This window comes from Ovis aries, chromosome 18, assembly GCF_016772045.2.
Source record: "Ovis aries strain OAR_USU_Benz2616 breed Rambouillet chromosome 18, ARS-UI_Ramb_v3.0, whole genome shotgun sequence".
Classification (NCBI taxonomy): domain Eukaryota; kingdom Metazoa; phylum Chordata; class Mammalia; order Artiodactyla; family Bovidae; genus Ovis; species Ovis aries.
In genome coordinates this window covers 22,000,334-22,027,802 of record NC_056071.1, presented here as the reverse complement: position 1 = coordinate 22,027,802, position 27,469 = coordinate 22,000,334, and the positions used below count along the sequence as shown (strand labels likewise).

At 45.7% G+C, this 27,469-nt stretch overlaps 1 protein-coding gene across 6 annotated transcripts in view; it reads right to left on the bottom strand.

The window, feature by feature from the left end:
• PDE8A (phosphodiesterase 8A) overlaps positions 1-27,469 on the bottom strand; it is a 148,572-nt gene that overhangs the window by 94,571 nt on the left and 26,532 nt on the right. The window lies entirely within an intron of this gene.

Below are 27,469 nucleotides of genomic sequence, written 5' to 3'. Positions count from 1 at the left end.
TTAGGTCGATCTCCTCTGGAGCTCCTCCTTTGTGACCTTCCTCTCGGGTATCATGGCGCAGGGCAGGTGCCTGAAGGCCGCGGCTCACCGAGAGCCTTTGCAAAGCAGAGTAGCCTGACCGCTACCACTCAACCCAGTACACTGACTGAGTCACTCATATAGCCTCAATTTAGTAACTAAAGATGGTCAGCCTACTTCATTCACATAAAGCTCAAATCGGGCAAAACTCACCTATAGTGTATTTTGGCAGGGAGGTAGTTGCAGGGGGCAGGCGGGAGGCAGCGGGTGACTGAAAGAGAATACTAGGAAGCCTCATAGGTTCCTGGAATGTTCTAGCTCTTGATTGGGATGCTGGTTATTACATTTACCAAATTCATCAGGTTGTACACTTCTGAGTTACGCATTAACTGCATTAACTTTCAAAAAGAGTTTAGGTACTTTAACAAGAAAACCACCAGTCCAGCAGCTTAACAGCTCTTCAGTTTTCGGCTGAGGAAGGCTCTCTCCCCCAGCAGGGCAGGGTGGGCAGCAGCCTCCAGGGAAGGGGTGTCACTCCTCTCTCCCACCTCCTCCCCTGCCTGCCAGCTGCTGCTTGGAGGCAGGGAGCGAAGGACCAGAGAGGAGGTCTCACCTGACTGGTACTATTCGCCCCTCTCTCACTCTAGGAGCCCACTGAGGTTTAAAGCTTTTCCTTTCAAGGGGGGAGAGTTTTGTGGTTTTTCTGGGGTGTCCGACTGTGTTCCTCCCACCACAGTGCCTCTGCTGTTAGGGATCCGTGTCAGTGGAGTATGCGACTCGACTGATGACCTCCAATTTCCACTTATATTTACTGACATGATAGTCTGTGGCCTTAGTTTCATCAGTTAGTTCTGTTACCCTCTGTAGAGGCTATTTCCCTTCGTGTGTATATATTGATATTTAGGTTTATATCTAGTAGTTACTTTTATCAATAGCTGGAAAACGTCTTTCTTTGGAGGGAATCCCCATGAGGAATGATGCAATTAAGGTATTTTCTTCTCTTGCACCATCCCTCCACTATCCTATTTTAGTCCATCATACTATAGCATGTTTAACTTTGTACTCAAATATATACTTCAGTTCAGTCACTCAGTCGTGTCTGACTCTTTGCGACCCCATGAATCGCAGCACGCCAGGCCTCCCTGTCCATCACCAGCTCCCAGAGTTCACTCAAACTCACGTCCATCGAGTCGGTGATACCATCCAGCCATCTCATCCTCTGTTGTCCCCTTCTCCTCCTGCCCCCAATCCCTCCCAGCATCAGAGTCTTTTCCAATGAGTCAATTCTTCACATGAGGTGGCCAAAGTACTGGAGTTTCAGCTTTAGCATCGTTCCTTCCAAAGAAATTCCAGGGCTGATCTCCTTCAGAATGGACTGGTTGGATCTCCTTGCAGTCCAAGGGACTCTCAGGAGAGAGTCTCAGTCCCAAGGGACTTCTCCAACACCACACTTCAAAAGCATCAATTTTTCGGCGCTCCAACTCTCACATCCATACATGACTACTGGAAAAACCATAGCCTTGACTAGACGAACCTTTGTTGGCAAAGTAATGTCTCTGCTTTTGAATATGCTATCTAGGTTGGTCATAACTTTTCTTCCAAGGAGTAAGCGTCTTTTAATTTCATGGCTGCAATCACCATCTGCAATGATTTTAAAGCCCAAAAAATATACCTACACCTCTATTAGTTTGTCTGTTAGCTTTAAACAATACCCTTTGAACCTCAGCTATTAGAGATGAGGGGAAAAGATTCTAAACTTACCACTGTCTTCTTTCCCCTTCTCTCAAACTTGGTTAGATAGAGAATTTCATATTTTCAGGTCATATAACCTTTACTTTCTGTTCTATTGCACTGATCTTCAAATTTGTTTCAACCTACAGGTAAACAGAGCTTGCAGCAGTTGTTTTGCTGGAGTTTTTCCAGTTACCACTTGGTAGACTGAAGTTTGTCTTTGACTAGATTCCTCGAGGAGAATTCATGGGAATATTCTTTCTCAATTTCATCTATTTAAAAACTTGTCTTCTTAAAAAATACGATTTCAGTGAATATAAAATCCTTGAGTCAAACTTACCTTCTTAAGGATTTTGTCAGTCTTCCCCCAGATTGATTGATCACAAGGAGCAGCCAAATTTTCCCCTTCTATATGTTAGTCCATCTTTTGGCCTAGTTGTCCAGATAATTTTTTCCTTCTTTTTTTGACTGTGCTGGCTCTGGTTGCTGCACAGGCTTGTCTCTGGTTGCAGCAAGTGGATGCTACTCTGTAATTGCGACGTGTGGGCTTCTCATCGTGGTGGCTGCTCTCGTTGCCGAGCATGGGCCCAAGGGTGAAGGGGCTCAGTCATTGCTGCTCCCAGGCTCTAGAGCACAGGCTCAGTATCTGTGGTGCATGAGTTTAGTTGCTCTGATGTATACAGGGATCTTTCCGGACCAGGGATCGAACCCATGTCTCCTGCACTGGCAGGTGGATTCTTTACTGCTCAGCCACCAGGGAAGCCCCCAAACTGGACTTGGAATGTAAAGCTCAGGAACTTTACTGGGAGGCACTGCAAGGCTGGCCGTTCATTGCTAATTTTTCCTGGGTACGGTGCGTCCTTTCAAACTACAGATTCAAATTCTCCTTTCTGGGCACTTTTGATGATTTACATTTTCAAATTTTTGTCTGTTTTTTTCCTCCTTCAGCAAATTTCTGTACTTCTCATTCATAACTATCAGATTTATAAACTATTTTCACTTCACTTATTTACTTCACTATTTTCTATACATTGTCTTATGTCACTGTTAACTCTGCCTTCATTTCTTAGATGGCTTTCATTTTTTCCTTCACATTCCTGAATTTAGATTTCTTTGCCTGCCGACTTGCCACCTCTTCCCAAAGTTCCTGTATTTCTGATTTGTGCTCCAACTCTTTACAGCAGTGAGCTGACTTTTTTCTTTAACTTGTGAAATATTTGGTCAAATTTTCACTTGTTCTGTGCCAGTGTTTCTCTAGTGAGTGCTGTTCAACATCAGCTCTTTATTTCATGTTTCTTCATCATTTAAAAAAAATTATTATGTTTGACAAGATCCTGATCTGGTCCATTTTTTTTTAAAATCTATCTTAGTTTAGTTATTTGAAGAAGGTTCACTTGGGAGAGGAGCCAGAGCCACGTCCAGGCGGATGGGAGTACTCTTTCTTTTTGGGGGGAGATATTCTTGAGCTTCTCGTCCTCCACCCGGGTGGCTGTGGGCGCTGTTCACAGCAGAGTCCTGTCCCTCCTGCCCCCACAGCTCAGCCTGCTCCCCACAAACACTACTTGTATAAGTCCTCATTCAGGGCACCCTCCTCTGTGTCTTGGAATCAAACTGGATCTGGTAAAGCTCCTGCCACCAGGCTGTGCAGTCGCTTCCACTCTTTCAAACCAGACATTTTGGTTCTGAACCCCAGGGTGTATCCCTCATCTTGGAAAGTGCTATTTGCTAGCTGAGTTTTCTTTTCCGGAGGTCTGCAGCTACGAGTGTTTTCTACTTCCTCTCTATCCCTGGTCCAATCTTTCAAGAACTTTTTCCACTTGTTTTCTGGTTTCGGGTTGCAGACATCTTCTAATTTCTCCAAAGACAGAGTTTTCATTTCCAGGGTTTTTTTCAACCCCCTCCCTAGTTGCTTGGGATAATTTTCAAGGGGAATATGAAGAAAGGCTAACTTTATCACATTCAAATCTTAAGTTTTCCTTTTTTTCCTCCAAAAAGAAAGCGCTTTTATAGTTTGAGTCTAAAGTAATACATGGTTACTCCAAAATCCACAGAGTACAAAACGGATGCAAAGGAAGAAACAGCTGTGACCTGAAATCTATCTCAGTAACCTAAAGGAGTACTCCATGTTAGCAAGTGAGCACATACCCTGATGCACACATAAATGAACTCTTCCCACACTTTCCCTTAAAACTGAGAATTTTCTTGCAAATATGGATCTGTTACAATTTTTAATAGCTACATGATATTCACAAGAACTTCCTTTTAACTGAGAGTATCATGAGACACTGAAATGTTTAAACTTTAAAATGAAACAACCCAATAAAACCAGAAGTCGTGCCTCTTTAAAGACCAAATTTTCCACATTTTAGTTTCCGTATAAATCTGAGAAAATGAGGGACTTATTCCACTGGCTTTTAGAAATAAAACAAGGAGGCCTAGGTCTTTAAAAGCTAGGTTACTAAGGGTTCTTAAGTTACTGTCTCCAAGACCTTTGTTCCCTGTATATAGTAAATATACTGTATTTTCCTGGTTTTTCATTTACAAGAGGGAGAAAATCCAAGCAACAAGATTATCCAAGTTTTATACTAAGGACAGTCTCTACAGGTTATTAATCAAGAAGCAAGTCTAGGGAATTTCAGGCTGCTCCTTTCACAACCCAAGGTGAGCCTGCACCATGGTGTCAAACCAGGGAATGCATGCAAATTGCCTGCAGTCTGAGTTTTCATTAAATTGCCTTTTCTAATCCATTTCCTTAATTACTGACAATAGAGACTTAGAACTATATAAACACAGACCCTTAAAGCTGGCTGGAGCTGTTCAGTAAAGAGAAAACATTCTGTTCTTTCGCTTAGCAGACCACAGAGACATTTTTTCTTTCTACGAAACATCCCTGACACAAATAAGCAAGCCTCTGAATGGCAGAGCACTGGCCGGCACCAAGGAGCAGCAGCTGTGAGAGAGTATTACTCACAAAAGCACTCCAGCAAGCGCTTGAGCGCAGCCTGGAGGTTAGGATACGCCCCTTACAAAACTGGGTAATGCCCGATTCAGCAGTAAAGCAGTCAGGCCCAAGAAGACCTGGAGCTCAAGAAGCACAGTGATCTGCCTCCAGTGGCTTACTATAATCAAGCTACCACCACCACCACCAGTTGTGACCTCTGGGTGTTTACTATGTACCAAGGACTTTCTAATTCAATACTCTCATCAACCCTATGAAATAGGAACTGTTATCATTACTCCTGACTACAGACTGGAAACAGACTCAACAAGGTTAATCTGTAAGTGGGGGAACGGAACCGGACACCAGAGCTGAGTAACACCCCAAGACCCACACCTGCACTGCACCACACTGCCTCACGAGCTGAACAGTTAAGGAACTCAGAAAAGGGGTAAAGTGCCTTTGATCAAGAAAGGCACAAGAGGCAAGAATCAGGCTGGGTCTGGAGAGGCAGGCTGGACTTGGGCGAGCAGAGAGGCAGAGAAAGGGCAAAGTTCTTGTAAGCAAAAGCATACAGAAAAGGAAGGCAGAGGCAGTCTTTGACAGCCATGTGGGTGATGCTAATTACACAATCTCCTCCCCCTCGCCCGCCCCCTCTCGTGTCCCATCTATCTGGCCAACTCCCGTTCAAGAAACTGGAGGACGAGATGCGTGAGAGACAAAGATAGGAGTCCGGCCCCAGTTCTGCCTCTCATCATTATGTGGCCTTGGGTTAGTCACTTACATCTCTGGGCCTCGGTCTGGTCAGCCAAGTAAGGAATGTAATGGGCAATCACGTTCAGGTAACATAATAGTATCTCATGTATTTAAAAATCTTTTAGGATATATAGATTTCCTTTTGTAAAAAGGATATGAAATTAGGTATTTAATCAGCAGGTTTGGATGTGAAATTGTCATTCCTTCATTCCAACAAATATTTATAGGGCCACTTTTTATGGGCTAAACCTTACTGAGTACTGAGGTTATAGAAATAAAAATATGGATCTTATCTTCCAGAAGCTAAATATAGAATGAATATAGAAGAGCAGAAAAACATTAAAAAATAATTACAACACTTTGTGAATGTTTAACAACAAAAACTTGTACAGAGCATGGCTGAGAAGTGACTGATTAACCTGCCGGCAGGGGGGCGGAGGGGGACGCAAAATTCTTAAATGTGTTCAAGAGAGTGATGCCTACTCAGGTAAATCCTCAAGGAACTGCAGGGCTGTGCCAGGTAAGGAGAAGTAAAGGAGCAGTCTAGAAAGAGAAAATGTTATGTGCCAAGGCAGGCTGGAGCCAGCATGTTCAGAAACAGCCAGAGGCTCAGTGTGGTTAAGATGGAAGACTCCCTGGTAGGTGAGGCCACAGAGGGGGTCGGGTCAGAGGGCAGACGGCCGGGTTCACCAGCAGGCCTCAGCAGTCAGCAGTGCCCCGGTCAGGTGAGTACTCAAGGGCCCAGGCACAAATTCCAGGTAAAAATAATAAAATGGCTCCCAACCCCCAGCAGCAGGTTTGAGCTGCTCCCACATCCCCGACTCTGATCACAGCCAGAACCAGAAATGAGCGACGAAGTCCCACAGGAGGAGAAGACCAGTGAGGCTGGGGGACTGGTGGGGGCAGCAGCTGGGACATCAAGGCAAACTGGGTCGAGTTCAGTGGAGGCTGAAGTTCAGGGAACTCAAGATACTTCACAGGCAGGAAGACAACTCAGGAAAAGCCGTGACAGTCACTGTCAGACTTCTCAAGGACTTCATACACGGAGAGAAAAGCTGAAATGGCTGTGGGACTTCACCTAGTAGGCCCGGCCCATGGAAGTTGACAGAGAGGTTCGGGCTGAATGAAAGAGAGGAAGACGCCTGAGACGGCCTCTGTAAGATGCCTTCCTCACAGCACCTCCCCATCTACGCCCCGCTGGCACTTCATGCTGTGGCCCTCTGCGGAGCACAGGCACCCAGAGCCCTGGGCCGACGGGACCCAAGGGGCAGCTGCTGATGGGGAAGGCCTGACTGTAGCCCGCCAGGCTCCTCTGCCCATGGGATTCTCCAGGCAAGGATACTGGAGTGGGCTGCCATGACCTCCTCCAGGGGATCTTCCCGACCCAGGGACTGAACCCAAGTCTCTTGCATCTCCTGCCTTGGCAGGTGGGTTCTTACCACTAGCGCCACTTGGGAAGCCCCAGTGGGACACAGTCTGGTGGGAAACCACTTTCTCCCTGTTGAAAAGGGTGAATGAAGCTTTTCTGGACTTCCCACTGGTGACTCAGTGGGAAAGAATCAGCCTGCCACTGCAGGAGACACAGGTTCCATCCCTGGGTTGGGAAGATCCTACCTGCTGTGCAGCAGCTAAGCCCATGCACAACTACTAAGCCTGAGCTTTTGAGACCGGCATGGCGGGGGGCAATTACTGAAGCCCAATTGCTTCTAGAGAAGCCACAGCAATGAGAAGCCCACGCAGCAATGAAGACCCAGCACGGCCAAACAAACGGAAGGAAAAGAGTGCATCTTCCTGCCTGAGGCCATATCGTGTGCGTGCATGATGCTGAGGACAGAGCTGCTGCCCTGCGGTTGAAGGCAGACAGGAGAATTAACCATCCCAGGACCCCTCCTCCAGGCTTACGTGAGAAAAGTGTAGCTTTGTAGTTGTGAATGCTGTTAGCTGCAGCACAGACAGTCCAAGATTCAGAGAACAGACCAGAAGGGGCAGCTTCACAGAAAGGTCTTGGCTGAGGCCTGGAAGGAAAACTGTAAAGCAGAGTCTGGCATAGAAAATGTGTCTTTCCCATTCACTTCCCTTCACTATTGGACCTTCTCATAGTTTTACTCAGCATCACCAAAAATATCCCAGTAGGGGGAAAAAAAGTGGAAACAGAATGCTGTATACTTGGGAAGAAGTAGGATAGAAGGTAAAGGCAATGGACATTGTAAGTGCAGAAAAGAACCTTTGGTTTAAAAAATATTATCTCTGAAAATTTGTAAATGATGCGCTGATGTTTAAGGAAAGTTTAAAAAAGGCCCATGAGTTTTCCAAAGAAGACATATGGATGGCCCAATAAGCACATGAAAAGATGTTCAACATCTCTCATTATTAGAGAAATGCAAATCAAGACTACAATAAGGTATTACTTTATACTAGTCAGAATGGCCATCTTTTAAAAGTCTGCAAACAATAAATGCTGCAGAAGATGTAGAGAAGAGAGAACCCTCTTGCACTACAGGTGGCAATGTAAACTGATACAGCCCCTATGGAGAACAGTATGGAGATTTCTTTAAAAATCAGGGATAAAACTACCGTTATGGCCCAGCAGTCTCACTACTGGCCACACATATGCCCTGAGAGAACCACAATCGAAAAAGACACATGCACCCCAATGTTCACTGCAGCACTATTCACAGCAGCCAGGACAGGGAAGCAACCTAGATCTCCACCACAGACAAATGGATAACGCTGTGGTACACATATACAAGGGAATATCACTCGGCCACAAAAAGGGGGGTGAATTTGAGTCAGGTGAACTGAGTTAAGTGAACCTTGAGCCTGTTATAGAGTCAAGCAGGTCAGAAAGAGAAAAACAAACGTAATATATTACAGCATATATACGGAATCTAGAAAGATTTTTACAGATGAAACTAATCGCAGGGAAGGAATGGACACACAAACAGAACAAACTTGCAGACACAGCTGGGGAAGGAGAGGGCGGGACGAGCTGAGAAAGTAGCACTGACGTGTCTACACTGCCATGTGCGACCAGACAGCCAGCGGGGACCTGCTGCACAGCACAGGGAGCTCAGCCGGGACGCTCTGTGACGACCTGCAGCGGGGCGGGGAGGAGAGGGAGATGGGAGAGGCTCAAGAGTGAGGGCAGACATGCACACGCATTCATGGTTATGACTGACTCATGAGGCCATATGGCAGAAACTAACACGACATGGTAAAGCAATTATTCTCCAATTAAAATAATAATAACAATGAAACACCCATGAGGACAGACTAGATCTGAAGGAGTCCGAGGCAAACACAAGGTGTGGAGGGAAGGGAAAAGCAGTAAAAATAAGAAACGTTAACTTCCTGACTGTAGCCAACACTACATTACTTACTTTTTAAATTTCATTTATTTTTATATTGGGGGGAATTCTTACAATTTTGTTGTTTTCTGCTGCACAACAACACAAATTAGTCATAATTTTATACACACACACACACACACACACACACACACACACACACCCCTTCCCTCTTCAGCTCACCTCCCTTCCCTCCCCCATCCCACTCCTCTAGGTCATCACAAGCACCAGACTGGGCTCCCTTCCCCAATTTATTAAGAAAAGAAATTTTAATGGAAAGTTGGGTCATTTAAAAGAAAATTCTTGGCTTACGGAGATCCTACTACCTATGGTTAAAATAAGAAACTGACAAAATATGTCAGTTATTATTAACAAAGCATTTCAAGGCTGGCTGCCTAAATGAAATACCATTCATTCTCCAGAGGGCTCTGCATGGTCTTTAATTGATGGGCGATTTTATTCTTTGTATCTCTCCCTCCTAAGAGCCTGCTTTCTGCAGCCATCAATCCTTTCTGGTGGACTCCAATTTAACTCAGTATTTACTAAGTCCTAAACCCCACATTGAAATATGCTGCATGCAAAAGATTTTTAAAAATAAGAAAGACAGGGCTTCTCTGGTGGTTCAGTGGTAAAGAATCTGCCTGCCAGTTCAGGGGCTTTGCCTGTCAGTTTCCTAGAAGGCAAAAGGTGTGAAAGGAAGAGGGCATACTTCTCTCTGCAGATGGTCCCTGGTCTGGAAAGATGCCACATGCCACAGGGCAACTGACCCTGTGCACCACAACTGCTGAGCCTGTGTTCCAGAGTCTGGGAGCTGCAACCGGGCTCACATGCTGCGACTACTGAAGCCCACACGCCCTAGAGCCTGTGTTCCACAACAACAATACAAGCCAAGAGAACACACTGGTCACAGCAAGCACCCACTTCCAGCAACATAAGAGACGACTCTACACACGGACATCACCAAATGGTCAATACTGAAATCAGATTGATTATATTCTTTGCAACCAAAGATGGAGAAGCTCTATACAGTCAGCAAAAACAAGACTGGGAGCTGACTGTGGCACCGATCATGAGCTCCTTATTGCAAAATTCAGGCCTGAACTGAAGAAATTAGGGAAAACCACTAGATGATTCAGGTATGATCTAAATCAAATCCCATATGATTATACAGTGGAGGTGATGAAGAGATTCAAGGGATTAGATCTGGTAGACAAAATGCCGAAAGAACCATGGATGGAGGTTCACAACATTGTACAGGGGGCGGTGACCAAAACCATCCCAAAGAAAAGGAAACGCAAGAAGCCCACGCGCTGCAACCACAGAGTAGCCCCCACTTGCCGCAACCAGAGAAGAGCCCACGCAGCAAGAAGACGCAGCAAGCCACATATGAATAAATAGATCTTTTTAAAAATCAAATCAGAAAGATAGTGTCTGATGCTCTCGAGCAAACTACAGGGGTTTGAAAAGGACCAGACAAGCCCACAGGGCAGAGCAGAAGGGAATTCTTTGTTGTGCCAGGAGCAGGTGTGGGAGGGGTCAAGTAGGAGATGGGGCGGGAGATGAGCCTTGAAGGACAAGCAGGCTTTCGAGACGCCAAAAGGGCAAAGAGGAGGCTACAACTCAAGTCACACAAGCAAGCAAGAAGTGAGCTTTTTCCCTATCAAACTCAAATACTAGCAACAGACGACACTTTTGGTAGGAGTAAAAACTGGTAAAAGACAATTTAACAGTATAAAGTTTCTCTGAATGTTCACGCTCTTTGATTTAGCAGTTCAAGTTACATAAACTTCTCCTAAAGAGAAATCTTAGTATTTAGTATCAAGTGCATATATTACATTCTCAGAAAAATTTGAGAATAATGATGGTGTGGCAAAAAATCTTTAATTATATGGACAGTCCCTACAACATTGTTTATAACAGTCAAATATTGTCAGCAAGTAGTTAAGTTCTATCCCCTATACGATGTAATACTATGAAGTGTTTGAAATAATAGAAGTACATTAGTTGGCATGGAATGTGTTAACATAAGTTTTAAGAAAGGTTTCAGAAAGATGTACTATAAGAGCCCACCATTTGTTTTTAAATGTATATACGGCCACAGAAAAATGACAAGAAGGATACGCAACAAAAAAATTCAGTGATTTTCTCTGAGTGGTAAAATAACAGACAATTTTTATTTTGACTTATTTGTATTTTCTAGCTTTCTAAAGTGAACCTGTATCATTTTCACATAGAATTATGTAAATTTTCTAAGATATCTGAATTAAAATGTTGTCTTTTTTATGATACTACCCCTGATAACTCAGTAGGTAAAGAATCCACCTGCAATGGAGGAGACCTGGGTTCGATTCCTGGGTTGGGAAGATCCCCTGGAGAAGGGAAAGGGCTATCCACTCCAGTATTCTGGCCTGGAGAATCCCATGGACTGTGTAGCCCGTGGGGTTGAAAAGAGTCGGAAACGACTGAGTGACTTTCACTTCACTTCACTCCTCAAATACAGCACAATACGTTTTGTGAGATGACAGTGAATGTCACGGCTCAGTCAACTTTACACATTTCCTTGAAAGGGCAGAAGCAACCACAGGGAGGAAGAGAGGAAAGCAGGTTGTCTTAGCAGAGTCCAATATCAATACTTCACCACACCATGGTTTCAACACCGATGGGTGGACACCTTTCCTGAGACTGTTTTACTGCAAACACCCCTTTCCTCACAGAGGGGTCATTCTTCAGCCAACAGATCTTTAAATATTTCCCGATCATCCACAAAGAGAAGTACGCCCTCTTCATTTCACACCTCTTGCCTACCCTTTTAGGAAACTGACAGGCAAAGCTTAGATTAAAATTCCAAGGAGGGGACTTCCCTGTTGGCCAAGGGGTTAAGACTCCACCCTCACGATGCAGGGGGCGTGGGTTTGACCCCTGGTCGGGGGCCAAGGGGCAACTACTGAAGCCCGTCTGACACGACGAGACCTGTGCACCAGACAAAGACCCCACGCCCCCACGTGACGCAGCAGAGGCGCCACGCGCTGCAACTAGGACCCGGAGCAGCCGAGCAAACAGATGCTGCAACAGAAAGGACCCAGGGGAGCCCAGGCTGCCAGTCCAGCCCACAGCCCATTCTGAAGTGCGCTGACCCTCCAACAGGGTCTCACGGTTCTCCTGGTGGGCGACGACAGACCCGAACAGGAACGGCCTCAGAGGCAAATAACGATCAACTCCTTAGGTCTTCATCAGTGACCAAGAACTACATCATGGTAACCTACTAGTTGAGGTGTTAAGAGATAAATGTGGTGTTCATAAACCAAATCAGATGTTACTACAGTTAAGCAGTGTTTTAAAAAAAAATTTGTAGAAATGTAAGGAAAACAAGTTACATCATGAACCAGAATATACAGATACACGTAACTGAAGCACCAGTTTCACGATAGTATTTATTCTTACTACAGGGGGCACTTCTTTATTTTATATTCCATTTCATTTAAAAATAACCCAGGATTTCCCTGGTGGCCCAGCAGTTAAGATTTCGCCTTCCACTACAGAGGGTACAGGTTTGACCCCTGGTCAGGGGAGGCTAAGATCCCACATGCCTTGAGGCCAAAAACCAAAACATAAGCCAGGAGCAATGCTGTGACATATTCAGTAAAGACTTCAACAAAACAGAAAATAAAATAACCTGCAACGGTTTTTAAGACAATCACACACTTTTCGACCCTGACCCTTTCGACCCTGACTGTTTCAAACAACAGAGAATATATGCTTTCTGGACACTTCCTTTAGCAACCTTCTCTCTTGGAAAACCAGCCACCATGCTGTGAGAAGTCCCAACCAGATGGAGAGGCTACATGCAGGCACTCTGGTGCTCTGCTCAACCCCAGTGGGTCCCCCATCAGCCTTCAAGGCATCCCAGCCCCGAGATCAGATATGCGGGTGAAAGAGACTTCAAAGCACTCTAAATTCCAGTCATTTGAATCACTCCCTGCCATCTGAGGCCCCAGGCCTCCTGGAATAGAGACAATCTACTCCCGATCATGCCTGTCTGAATACCTGCTCCCAGGATCCATGAGTATAAGAAAATGACTGTCGCTGAATGCCACTAAGTTTGGGGTAGGTTAGTCACAGCCATAATAACTAGAACAACAGTGCTGGGCATAACCTGCAAACTCGAGGTCATGATCCATCTGGGCAGACTGACGATCACCGGTTCAGAGGACACTGACTCGGCACCAGAAGCCTGGCATGCAACCAAAGTTCCCACTGAGTCTGTGCACACCCAGACAAGCTGAAATTTTTACAACTGGGAGCAAGCGGGGTGGATGGAGTAGGGTAAGGTAGGCAGTGGAGTGCTGGGCCCCATATAAAGTGTGCCAGCATCCGAAGGGTTTCCGATTCACTGGGGCCAAACTCTGAAACATGGCGAATGAGGCTGAAAGCTGGATCACGCTGTTCTCGTCCGAGTCTCCAGGTGTTGCCAGCTTCTGACAGATGGCACAGTGCCACTGCATAACAGCTGACCGAACGGATACTTATGGGTCTCCACGAAAACGGTTTGGTCTAAAAGCTGCCTATTTACTTATATCCACTTTCAATGCTGTCAGAGCCCTATGGTTTCAGACTTTTCTGTCAATGGATAACTTCTATCTAAATATAAACTCAGATCAATATGTTAAGGATTAGCAGATTCTTAAAAAGAAAGGGTACAGATGAAGGCATTTCTGATGAATGGAGAATGTCCAGCAGGTCTGGGGCCAGAGATTTTAACTGTCATTGGGCTTTTCTTTCTTTAAATGTTATACTAATATTACAGTACTACCTCTGAGGAAAAAAAGCAGGAAATTCATGAGTAGCATAGGACTGCCAGGAAGGACAGCCTGAGATGGGAACTGTGAGGAAACCCCCCCAGGGAGGGGCAGCGAGTTTAAGCACACCCTCCTCATGGAAGCAGGATCTCTCAAGGGACTGGCCTCGAGGGAGTGCCCCTTGAAAGTAAAGGTCCAGATCAGAGAAGTAGTGGGAGTAGGGGCTGAGGGGCTCTCAAGGCACAATTCAGGTCACTTCAAGGGGAGCAGATCTGATGCAAGACTTCTGGTGGCCTTGGGATATAAAGAGTCTATGTCACATTCTCAGTGACCGCAAAAACAGGCACACACACATCCGAGCTTGAGACAGTGGAAGGTCAACCAGAAAGGTAAACTGCAAACCAGTGAAGAAGCCTAAACTAACCTAACTGATTTATCCATGTCTTCCCCTTACCTCCAAAGGAAAATGTTGTACTGTTATTACCTGAGATAAATCTGGTTTGAGTCCTTTGTTTTTTTTTTAATCTAGATGTACTGCTGTTTGATTAATTCTTTAACGTGTAATGCGCACAGGTCACTGGATATTTGAAAAACTGTGTCTGGGGCAACTGGTAAATAAACTGAAGTCCCTGTTGACGAGAGCAGGGATCAACCACAACTGCAGGCCCGTTCACAAATGTAAGCCAGTGAGCACCAGCATGAGACAGACAGGAAGTACAAAAAAGGCCTGCTTTTTGCTTGGCATGTAGGTACTCGGTAAGAATCCATAGGAGAATGAAATACATGGACAAAGAGGCTGGGAAATTTGGGGAAACTGGGAAGGAATGAAGACAAACTAGTTTCTTTTAACCTCTTCTACTACATGCAGAGGGGGTGAAAGGGAAGTTAACAAAAACCGAAGCCTGAGCAGGACAAGGAGATGGACTGCGGCCTGCACAGACATTAGCTGTCACTGAGAAGCAACTCATTCATCTGCATGAACTTGGCCGCTACTGCTGCTTAGTCACTAAGTCTTGTCTGACCCTTTGTGACCCCATGGACTGTAGCCCACCAGGCTCCCCTGTCCATGGGATTCTCCAGGCAAGAACACTGGAGTGAGTTGCCATGCCCTGCCCCAGGCAATCTTCCCAACCCAGGGATCGAACCCGCGTCTCTTATGTCTCCTGCATTGGCAGGTGGGTTGTTTACCACTGAGATACCTCCTCAGCCCAAGGAATTGGCTAAGTTCAAACTAAGAGTCTTGTGACGTCAGAAAAAGATTCAACATGGGCTAACAAAGGAAAGTCGTCTGTTAGGGAAGAAATCACAAACTAGAGCAAACTCACTTAGGAGATGGCGATTCCATACAGTTAGTTCAACCAAATGTGTGCCAGGCATCGCGCCCAGGATGCAAAGACACTGTCCCTCCCTCCATCAGGGAGGTTACAGGGTCCCGGAGAGAACGACAGACGATGACGATATACAGTGTGCAGGAAAGGGGGCTACAGGAAGAAGAAACGATGTCAGCAAAGACTTACTGACCACCCTTTGGAAACCAGAGCAAACGGCACTCTCCACTAACCTCCAGGCATCCGTGGAAGCTGTGGACAGCCAGTTCCAGCACACATCCACAGTCAACCCTGGCAGACGAGATATCACCTTCCCTGAAGGCTGTCCATGCGCTCCTGCTGCCCAGCTTCATCCCTGCTAAACTCTCCCTCCTTCCCTGAACAACTGGGACAGTCACCCCTCCCCTCCACCAGCTATGGCCTGCTGTACCCTGTGGTATCAACATCCAGGTGAACAGACCTTCCAGCAACTCCAAGGTCCCTGACAACCCCCGACCTCGACCTCCACCCTACTCCACGCCGGCCTCTCACCACCCAGAACTGTCCCACAGCAGAATGCTAAACTCCAATATCCTTTTTCTCTGACATATGCCTACTCTGCCGGCTCTCGGGAACGCTTCTTTCTCCTCTTACAACTCCCTGACTTCTAGTCCTGTCGCTCTTCCTTCTTCCCAACTCGCCACCTCCCATCCGGTACAGACCACATGGTCCATTACACAGACCACCGCTCCAAAGCTCTACACTCGCAACCCACCTTCTGGTCTCCCCCCTCCTCCTGCCTTTCCAACACAGTGCGTGGCAAAGCCACACACCCCAATCAGTGCAGCTGCTCATTTCCTCTATTTCTACACCTGGGCTGCTGGACACTGCTGGAAAAAACCACACAGCCTTATAGAATGAGGCCATCTCTACCCTCAGATGCCTGGAAGCATTTCTGCGAGCCCAGCCAGCTCTTATTCCTCCCTATCCAGGGATGTCTTCAAGGTCTGTACCCTCTCACTCTCAGGATATGTCTTCTTCATTTTCAAGATATGATCTAGCTCCTATTTTGTAAGAAAAATGAGGCAATCAGGCAACAATTCCTTCGTATTTGTACTGCTCTTAATCTATACAAAAAAATGATGTGCACTTCCACACTCACATTGTTCCTGCCAACGCCTTCCTAAAAGAAATGTCCGTCCTCCTGCTCAGAGCCCAACCAGAGGACCCTCTGCCTTAATCTTTAATCTCTCTACTGACTTATTCTCTTTTGCATGTTAACATGCTCATAAATAGCTCTCACTTTAAAAAGAAAAAAAAAAGAACAAATCTTCCCTTGAGCCCTTTGGCTGTAATTCCATAACATGCTACCATGCCACACACACCCTTCTGAACGAAGCAACCTCAACTAGCTTAATCTACGTGACACAGAACAAACCAATTAGACATAGCTCCCAATACGCAGACATGGCTGTCTGGTGCTGCAGCTCAGAGGACAGCAGACAGGCAGAGGCAGCTCAGTGCCCACCCATGCAGCAGCGGGGAGAAATGGACCCGACTAGTCCTCTCTAGGGGCTTCCCTGGTGCCTCAGCAGTAAAGAACCCACCTGCAATGCAGGAGATGCAGGTTCAATCCCTGGATGGGGAAGATCCCCTGGAGGAGGAAAGGGCAACCCACTCCAGCATTCTTTCTGGAGAATTCCAAGGACAGAGGGGTCTGACGTGCTAGAGTCCATAGGGCTGCAAAAAGTCGGACACAACTGAGCAACTGAACAACAAAGTCCTCTCTAAGGAAGTATCACAGAACTCCCAAGTACCCATGTGCCTGGACCACTGCTGAGATCTACTTGCTCTTTTCCATAAAGCTGCTTGTACCTCTCAACTAGAAAGGCGGGAAACAGACCTGAAGTGGCTAAAAACCAAAACATCAAAACATGCTGCCCAGCATTTATACTTACCACTTGGTAATCCTCATGGGAACTCTTTCAGGCAAAAATTATTAACGGGTAATAAAACTGATTGGTGAAAGTTCAATGAAAAAAAGGGATATTTACATAGCTTCAAAATACTTGCCCAGAAGTTATCCATTAATTTCAAAGGCAGAAATGTGTTAGGGGACCCAGCAGACACCATGTTAATCAAGGAAGCACAGTGAGCAGCTTCCATAATGGAACAAATGTGCCCTCCGATACGACACACTGAGGAGGCCACAACGTCACTTGTGGCAGTACTCCAACAGAAATGCGTGATCCGAATCTACCAGGAGAAAACGTCAGACAAACCTCAAATAAGAACAGTTCTACAAAGTAAGTTGCTGTACTCCTCAAAAACGCCTAGATCCCAACAGACAATTACCAAGGGACTGTCTCAGACTGAAGGCTACAGAGACACGACCACTCTACGTGTGATCCTGGGCTGGATCCTAGATCAGAAAATATAATAACAACTTTCTCTTTGGCTGCAGAGGAAATTAGTGAGAGAACTGATGAAATCTGAATAACATCTATGGATTAGATAACAGTGTTGTAACAACATTAGTCTTATGATTTTAATAACTGGATTGATTACAGAAAATGTCTTTCAGAAGAAGAATAAGCCACATACTAACGCATACATACGCAATCTACAAAGACGGTACTGATGAACCTATACGAAGGGCAGCAATGGAGATGCAGACACAGAGAACAGACCGTGGACAGGGAAAGGAGGGCGAGGAGCCAACTGAAAGAGGAACACTGAAACCAGCCCTACCACATGCAAAATAGAGAAGCCAGCAGGGATCTGCAGGCGACACAGGGAGCTCAAACCTGGTGCTCTGTGACAACCTAGAGGGATGGGACAGGGTGGGAAGCTGGAGGGAGGTTCAACAGGGAGGGGACACACACACACACACACACATACACACACACAGACACACACACAGACAGACACACAGACACACACACAGACACACACACACACCCCTATGGCTGATTCATGTTGATCAATGACAGAAACTAACTACTGTAAAGCAATTATCTGCCAATTAAAAAAATAATTTAAAAAGTTAAGGGGAAAAAAACATCTTTGCTTTTAGGAAACACACTGAAGTATTCTGGGGTAAAAGAGTGTCATATCTACAACTTACTTTCAATTGGTTCTGAAGATAACAGCAATATGGATGCAAAGAATGAATGATAAACACGCATGCTAAAATGCCAACATTTGGGGGCATCTAAGTGAAGAGTATGCAGAAATTCTTTGTACTATATTTTTTACAACCTTTCTGTAAGTCTGAAATTATTTATTTTAAAAATTGGAGTGTTTTTTTTTAAAGCCCAGAGTTGTGAGAAGTATAAGGAAAAACTGGCCAAAACCACAACCGTAGTGAAGGACTTCAAAATGCCACCCTTGTCTGGCAGATTAGGCGCGTACAAAGTAAACACAGGCACAGGATTCAGAAGATTAATAATCCCTTGATTTAACTGACATACTTAGAACTTTGTACCTAACAGAGAACATACATTATTTGCAAATGACCATGGCCATTTAAATGAAGGGACAATAATGAGCCTCCTTCCTTGACTCACAACTGACTTCAGCGGTAGATCCATCTGTGGGGTGGGTCATCACCCACAGGGTGCCAAGAGAAAGGGGCTCAGGAGGAATTCTAGACACTCCAGAGAAAACCCCCCAGCAGCCTTGTAAAGATCCAAGAAGAGCCTTTTAAAAACTTCATTATGAAAACTTTCAAACATACACAAAGATAAAGAATGGTGTAAAGAACCTCCACATCGCTCAGACTCAATAATTATCATAATTTGGACACACCTGCTATAGCTATGCATTTTCTGTTGTGGTATTGGGCACATCTCTGAAATTTTTCACCCCTAAAGATTTGTGTGTCTGCTTTTCTACCCCAAAATTCATCGTGTCTAACAAAATTCAAAATAATCTATTAGTATCTATCATCCATTCACGTGTCCCTGACACAAGAGCTTTGAACCCCTAAGTTTCTCACACCAAGCCCTTCAGCCCAGAATGGTGGATTAACAGTGAAATGACTGCTTCAGAGGGCAGCCTCTTTAGACAAAGACTCAGAGAGCCTGGACCACTCCCACCCAGCTAACTATGCTGCTGAGACTCTCATATAGAACAATTTCTAAGTAACACAAAAGCATGAAAATCTAATTTTATTTATTTAAAAAAGTTATTGAGGGGACTTTCCTGGCGGTCCATTGGTTAAGACTCTGTACTTCCAATGGAGGGGGCCTGCGTTTGATCCTTGATCACACAACTAAGATCCCACTTCCATACAGCATAGGCAAAAAAAAATTTTACTGAATGAAAATCTGTTTTTAAGTGGGGGAAAATACTTTCACTGTAGAGTCAAAGAGTAAATGTCCTTAATGTAAAGGGTGCTTATGTCCCAAAATAAGAATGATCAAAGAACATAAAAAATTAGCAGAGAGAGAACTATCAATCCTCAAAAAGATACATGAAAACTATTCAGTCTTACAGTAATCAAGTGAATGCATATTAAAATAATGACTTGTTATGTGTCATCTAAATTTGCAAACATTTCTTGAAAAAAAAATTCAGTGATAGCAAAAGTATGGCTCTGTAAGTGGGTACAATCTTTCTGGAGAACAATTTTTTCAATATGTTCCAAAACTCTTATTCTATTTCCAGGAACTGTGCTAAAGCAATCACAAGAAGCCTTCCCAGGAGGTCTGGGGGTAAGAATTCACCTTGCAACGCAGGGGACAGGTCCAATCCCTGGCCCAGAAAGATCCCACATGTCACTCAGCAACTAAGCCCAAGTGCCTCAGCTACTGAAGCCCTCCCACCCGTGCTCACAACAAGAGAAGCCACCGCCATGAGAGAAGCCTGGGCACTGCAGTGAAGGGGAGCCCCCGCTCGCCACACCCAGAGAAAGCCCAGGCGCAGCAACAAAGACCCAGAGCAGCCAAAAATAATCAATACATTTTTAATAAAAGGAATCATAAGAAATATACACCTAACTGTATAAATAGGAATTCAAAGCAGTGTTATTTATTTCTAATACCAAAAAGAAGATGTGGGGAAGAGGTGCTGAAACATCTCAAAGTCCAATAGTAAGAGACTGGTTAACTATCTTGTGGCATTAAAACAAAAGTACTAGAGACTGGTGCTGCTCCAAGAGTGGCCCACGGACCCACTGCTACTAGCTCACAATGAAATAACGACTGAGCCAGAGTGTGAATCAACCACAGAAAATGTTTAACAGAGGATATTCTAAATGAAGAAATCAGCGTGTTGATTTACACCTGGCACAAACTCCTGACCTTGTCCCGAGACAGAAACGGTCTGCCTACATGACTACCTGAACAGCACCACTACAGACTCGACCTCCCAAAATCATATCCCAAGGTTGCCCACATCTGTCCATATCTACTGCTACCACCAAACCCAAACTACCTCTGTGATTGGACTTAGCCTTCTGCTACTTATGTGTCCCCTATAATCCATTTTCCACTCAGCAGCCAAAGTAATTGGGGCTTTTTTCCCCCCAGCATCATTCAGATAGAATCAAAATGATCATTTTGAAATGCCCATCAAATCAGGTTTATTCAAGATACACTGCAAATACATTTAAAAATCTTAAAGAAAAATTTTTTTTCTAGAAACAAACGGAAATTTATAAAAGTAGACAAAACCAGAACAAGACAATAACCATAGGAAAACTTGAAAAGGCTATAGAACGAGCACTAGCAATGTTCTAGAGCGTGGCAGGGACGCCTCACACTCACCCGTATTTGGCTCTCTCCTGGCACACACAAGGATTCCTCTTCCCACCCCGCGCAAGGAGGCCATTACGACAGTTCCACCCCGAAGACCGTGCACTAAGTGATGCATGTCAGTGAGGCCCGTACCGGACGGTGTGCAAGTCACCAGCGTCTTCTGCACCTACCCCAGAAAGCCCTGAACGAGGTGCTGAGATGGCAATGATGTAAGATGGGAGAGCTCCTGAGGTTTCATTTTTAAACCTTCATTCATCTTTTTTCCTATACACTTGTTTTTAAAATTAGAATTATACAGTATCTACTATTTTAAAAAAATAATTCCGTTTATTTATTTTGGCCATGCTGGGTCTTCATGGCTGCTCGAGCTTTTCTCTAATTGTGGCGAGCAGAAGCTACTCTCCAGGGGCAGCGTGCAGGCTTCTCACTGCAGCGGCTTCTCTCGTTGTGAAACCCAGACTCTAAAGCGCAGGCCCTACAGTTGTGGCGCACAGGTTTCGATGTTCCAAAGCATGGCGGACCTTCCTGGATCAGGGATCGACCCTGTGTGTTACCACTGAGTCACCAGGAAAGCTTCTACTATTTTTTAAGTCACTTAAATATAGTATATATTTTCACATATTTGAAAACAGCCATTGAAATTTCATTAACTATTGAGAAAATGATTAGATACTATACTATAAAGTTGAGAGCAGCAGAGATGATCACATTTATTACAATCATCCTTGAGTGTATTCTCACCCCACTTTGAAAGGAAAAACAAATTAAAAATTTCTCCATGTAATTTCTTTCCACTGTTCCTTTTCTCAATGTAAAAGCCTGCTAAAGTTTAAGGAAGAAAATGGAGGAAAAACTAGAAATTTCCTGAAAAACTAGAAATATGATACTATTTTATATTAAAAACAAAGCACTCTCTTTTCTATTTTACACTGCACTGGAGATACTATCTAATGTAACCGGGTCAGTTCAGTTCAGTCAAGAGACTGCAATTAGTGATCTAAGAACTGGGAAAGAAGAGATAAAACAATACACATAATATCATAGTATTATCAAAGACTTGATGGAAAAAAATATTATAAATCAGAAAATTTACCAGGTTATACAATAAACATACCAAAAACTAATGGGCTTCATTTACAGGAAATTAATTCAGTTATAAAATACAATCAAAAAGAAAACACTACTTATAAAAGCAAAAAAAATTTAAACTTAAGCTTAATAAGACCCTCTATGCAGAGAAGTATGAGAGCATTCCTGAGGGTCTTCTCTGGCCGTCCATGGACAGAGGAGCCTGGCAGGTTGCAGTTCGCAGAGTCAGACACACTGAGCTCTCATGCACACGCCCCAGTGGTTAGGGCTCTGGACTTTCACTGCGGGGCCCAGGTTCAATATTTGGTCAGGGAACTGAGATCCCATAAGCTAACAAACAGAAGAAACAAACAAAAAGCCCTAATCTATCTTTTAGACTCTAATAGATACTATATGTTAAAACTATCATTTTTCTAATGACAAAGCCAAATCTTTCATTTTAGGCAACTGCTGTTTGTTGAGTGTTTATAATTTTTTAGGCATTGAGCAGATTGTTTTACAGTCAGCATGTAATCAAATTGTGATGACTACCCTTACTTTAAAAATAACACTTGGGCTCAGAGAGGTTATGTGACTTGCCAAAGGTCAAAAGGCAGGGAGAGGCAGGGCTGGGATTCAGACCGGTACCGCCTGGCTCTACAACTCGGCTCCTGACCACTTTACACAAGGAGGAAAAAAACCTACAAAAATCATCCAACAAACAAAGCTAAGTGTAAATGCACTGTCTTAAATGCTTCTTTCTGGGTCAATGAGAGCAAAGCTCTTGGCTTAATGCTGCCGGTTAGAACAGTATATGAGAACTCTCCATTTTCCCACATCAAGTTGAAAGCGACAACTGAAGTTCAGAGAAGATCAACATAGAAGATATTTACGTTACTTTCAAAGTTGCTTCAGAGAACAATTTAGGAGGGAAGGGGTAGGGAAGACAGCCAAGATTTCAATACTAAGGAAAGAAAAAGGAAACAGGGACTCTGGAACGAACTTCCAGGACATATTTCTCAGGCTTAAAATAGGCTTGACCTTAGGACTGTCATGAGAAAAGCCAGGAGAAATGAAGTCATCATATATAAACTGTTTGTCCTCAATAACATGACTAGTGGGCACAGAGCTCAAAACTAGGTTAAGGGACAGTGGCTGGTCAGCCAGCTCTGTATCATTCTTTCCACTCCTCTACAGGTCAAACTTGAAGGCAATTAAAGTCACCATAATCTCAAAACATTCCACACAATCTCATAGGGGAAGTTCAAGCCCATGGCTCCTTCAAGCTTGCACTTCCCCCACCTAACAGTAGAAAAGGGTGGAGAAAAAAGGCTGCTCCCTTTAAAGTCGGTACACTCAGTGTATTCATTTGACAACCAGCAATGGATGTGAGCACTGGGGTAGCTCTGGAGACACCGTGGCTGGTGGAGCCACACCTGGCCTCTGCCCTCCTGGAGCTTAAGATCAGGAGGCGTGCGTGCGTGTTCAGTCACTCGGTTGGGTCCCACTCTTTGCAACACCATGGGGTGTAGCCCACCAGGTTCCTCTCTATCCATGAGATTTCCCAGGCAAGAATACTGCAGTGGGTTGCCATTTCCTTCTCTTGGGGATCTTCTTGACCCAGCGATTGTACCTGAGTCTCCTGCATTGGCAGGCAGATTCTTTACCTTTGAGCCATCTGGGAAGCCCCTAAGATCAGAAGAAGCCTGCAAATACTCACACAGACATGTGGCGTCAAAGCTGTGCTTCAGGACATGGTGCCAACAGAGCCTGTGACAGGAAAACTGGACCCTGCATGACTGGAGAAGGGAGGCAAGCAGCTCATCACGGGAGACTCAAAAGGATGAGAAGGAACTGAGGGCAGAGGGAGTGGAAGACTTGTACAGCTTAGACTAGGGCAAAGGCACATGCCAAGCGAGTCCCGGAGACCCGACGGGCAGATGCTGTACATCGTGAAAACTCTGACTCAAAGATGATACCCAGCTGAGGTTCTTACTACAAATTTTTATTGAAGACTAACATATTTACAGAAAATAGTATGAATCCTAAGTGTGGAGCTTGCTCAATTATCATAAAACAAACGCCCTCAGAGCTACTATCCAGGGGGAGAAACAGAACACCACCACACTCCGAAGCCTTCACACCTCCAAGCCATTATCCCCCTTCTTCCCCAAAGGCCAGCACCATGTTGCCTCCTGACACCATAGCTCTGCCTGAACTTGAACTTTGTCTAAGGCAAGCCACACGGCATGGAATCTTTCTGTCTGGCTTCCATCACTCAACACTTGGCTTGTGAGATTCATCCACGCTGTCGCACGTGGCATGGTTCTTTCATTTCCACCGCTGCAGAGTATTTCCTTGTATTCTTATATCACAATTTATCCTCCTTTTGATGGATCTTGGGGTTATTTTTAGTTTCCAGCTATTATAAATAATACGTCTATGAACATTCTGGTATGCAACTTTTGGTGAACATGTGCACATATCTCTGCGGGGTATATATCTAGGAGTGGAATTGATGGATGAGAGTAAATACTGCTGAAAGGTCTTCCAGTATTCTATCAAAAGGTGGAAAGGAGCTAAGATGGTCTCAGGTTAACTTTCTACAAGACTTCCTTTGCCTACTCACAAAATAAAATTTCCTCTTCCACTTGCCCGCCCACTCTTCTCCATCACCCCGAAACAACAAACATCTCTCCCTCACCCTCTCTCTCTCTCTCTCTCTCTCACACACACACACACACACACACACACACACAACAACCCAGGAAGAACAAGGAAAAACGCGCAGAAGTCCTGTGAAGGACACTTCCTTCCTTTTTCTTTTTTCAGGACTCAAAATCTGTCCCTCCCATGTGCCCATTGTCAGCACAGGAGCCCTGAAGACAAAGGAGCGGCTGGCCTGGGAGGTGGCCAGGCAGGCGGGCGGGCGGGCGGGCGGGCGGCCTGCCTCACAGGCTCGCGAAGGTGGAGTGGGTGCCTGGCTCCTCAGACTCTGGGAGAGGGAGGCTCCCTAGGGCAGGAAGAGACCGAAGCCGGCGCACAATGCTGGCAGACCCTGCCCGAGGAGACGCAGTGAAAGGCGATGGCTCAGCTTCGGGGCAGGAAGGCGCGGGGCGGAGGTGGCAGGAGATTCAGGGAGAGGGTGGGCGAGGGTGGGCGTCTGCCGGGTGCTAGGGCCTCACCCTGGTGGCTGCAGGCAGAAAAGGGGGCTGGGGCCAAATTCAACAGAGGCCTCAGCTGCTGAGGGGAAGCCAGGGCACTGGCAGGAATCTAGGAGAGAATGTCAGAGCCAGACCCACACCTGGCAGTGGAATAAAGATGGGAGTACGTCTGCAGCAACAAGGGCCAGCTGCCAGAAATGAGACTGTCCCGGGGCGTGGAACTTGCATGACTTTAACTTCCTCCAACTAAATTCTACTCCAGTACTCTTGCCTGGAGAATCCCATGGACAGAAGAGCCTGGTGGGCCCCAGTCCATAGGGTCGCAAAGAGTCGGATATGACTGAAACAACAAAGTGCACACACACAAATTGCGGGGGAGGAGTTACACACTGAGAAGGAACGGCCAGGTGGGGCCAAACAAATCTAGCCAGGGTCCAAGGAGAAAGGCACCAACAAGAAGCCAGGCAGACCACCACAGGTGTCAGCAGACTGGAGTGGAATTCAGAAAAAACACTAAAGCAGATGTCACTAACCTATATTTCACTGCCACAACCCAGCACACGTCACCTGACTTCTGACATCTCTCTGGGCCACCAGCTAGCTACACGACAGAGAGACTGCTGGGAAAGCCCTGGGATAAAACCCCGTGAAGGCCACAGCTGCTCTCCTCCAGACCATGCCATCAGAGGGAGGCCACTCCTCATCGCCCCCGCATCACCCCAGTCAGCCCCCAGCTCTGACCGTCTGAGATTTGCATCACCCCGAGACACCACGGGCCACTCACACTCATTAAGGGCCTTGGCCTCTCAACATCAGCCTTCTCCACCGCAAGTCCTAGGCAAGGTCATTGTCCACGTGGCCACGCCAGCACACCAGGGTTCCTTCCATTTAGTTCTGACTGCTCCCAGGTCCACCCGACCCTACTCAGGACATCAACTGACAGAGCGTCCACCAGCTTTCTCTGGCCACAAATTCTCAATTCATCACTTCTGTCTCGTATCTTTTCAGTTTATACTAGCAATAACCACTGTTAACAAAAGTAGCAAATATAAGGAGTGTTTACTATGTGTTAGGCACTATTCAGAGCGCTTGCGGTGCACTGACTCACTCAGCCCTCACAGTCCTCCTGGAGCATGAGCGCGGTTACTATCTCGCATGACATGACTTGAACCTTGAGGCGCAGAAGGTAACTTTCCCAACGCCTCACAGCTCTAAGTGGCTACAGAGAGGTTTGAAAACAGGTGGTCTGGCACCAAAGTGTGCTCTTATTCTCTCATTTCTTTACATTCTATCGAACATGCGCAGAGGAAAGTACATGTGCCCTAAGTGCACCAGTAGATGAATTTTCACACTGAACACCCCTGCACAACCAGCTCCAGATGAAGCAGCCACACTCCTGGTGTCCTGGAGGCCCTTGGGCTCCCCTTCCAGTGCCACTGTGTGGCCGGCCTCTTAGGGCGGAATTCGTTTACCACCTCCGAGCCTCTCCACTGGCCTCGCTGCTCACCGCCAGGGCAGGCTGCTGTGAACAGTCAGCAGAGCTGCGAGGTGCTACACGGCGGACGCCGCGCTCAGCACTAGGCTCGTGTTCCCTTCACGGAGATTACCAGGTCTCAGCCCACCTGTTCTGCTAGGTGCCCAGGCCTCTTCTTCGGTCGGGTACTCCTGTTAAACCCAAACTCACGGCCCTAACTCTTGCCCTCTCGTCTGCCTTGTCAACAGCTAGTGGACATTCTGAGAAAGGCCAAACTCTAATTCCAGGTGAGCCCAACTGCCCAGCTCAGGCCCACACGCACAAGACTGGCTGAGCACCGCTGGAGTCACATGACCTTGTGGGACGGTGTCAAGGGATGGCTGGGGGCCGCGTGCGGCCACGGTGCTTTCTGTGCCTCCTTGCACACTCCTCCTCCGCTCCTCGGAGAGGCAGCTCCCTGCATTCCCCCTTCTCAAGCCAGCTGCCCTAACCCCATCCTCCCCACCCCAGCACAGTCACTTATCTCACTCCAGTAGGCAATCCTAGAAACACTTCCCATAAGCAAATTTCAAAGGCAAACTAGAAAAAAGTTATTAACCGTAAAAGACAAATGGACTAAAAAGACTCTTAACTTTTAAGAAATTTCATGCAAATTAGAAAAGAGCTCCTTCCAGGTTATCCAACAGAAAGTGGCCAAAGTAACAAACAATATACAAGATAGAAATTATAAATATCTGGAAAAAGACTTCTAATCAAAGAAATGTAAATAAAATTGGCCAAGATTAAAAAGTGATATACCTTTTATCAATAAAAATATCCTTGTTTCATTTAAAAATAAATTTCTTCTACTGTTTAAAAAAAAAAAAGAAATAATATCGCTCTCACAGAGAATGAACTTTAATGCCTGAATCCACTAAGCAGGGGGCCTGGGACCACGGCCTGTGGTCTGACCTGGAGCCCACGTGGAGCACGATGCCCTCACCTTGCACTGAGGGGCCCTCTCCACCGTATTTATTACGCGAACATTACTGAGAGCCTTGACCTTCAGAAAGGGCCCAGGAGTGGGGGTTCTTCAGGCTTCGGCTCAGCAACCACCTTCTCCTGAGTC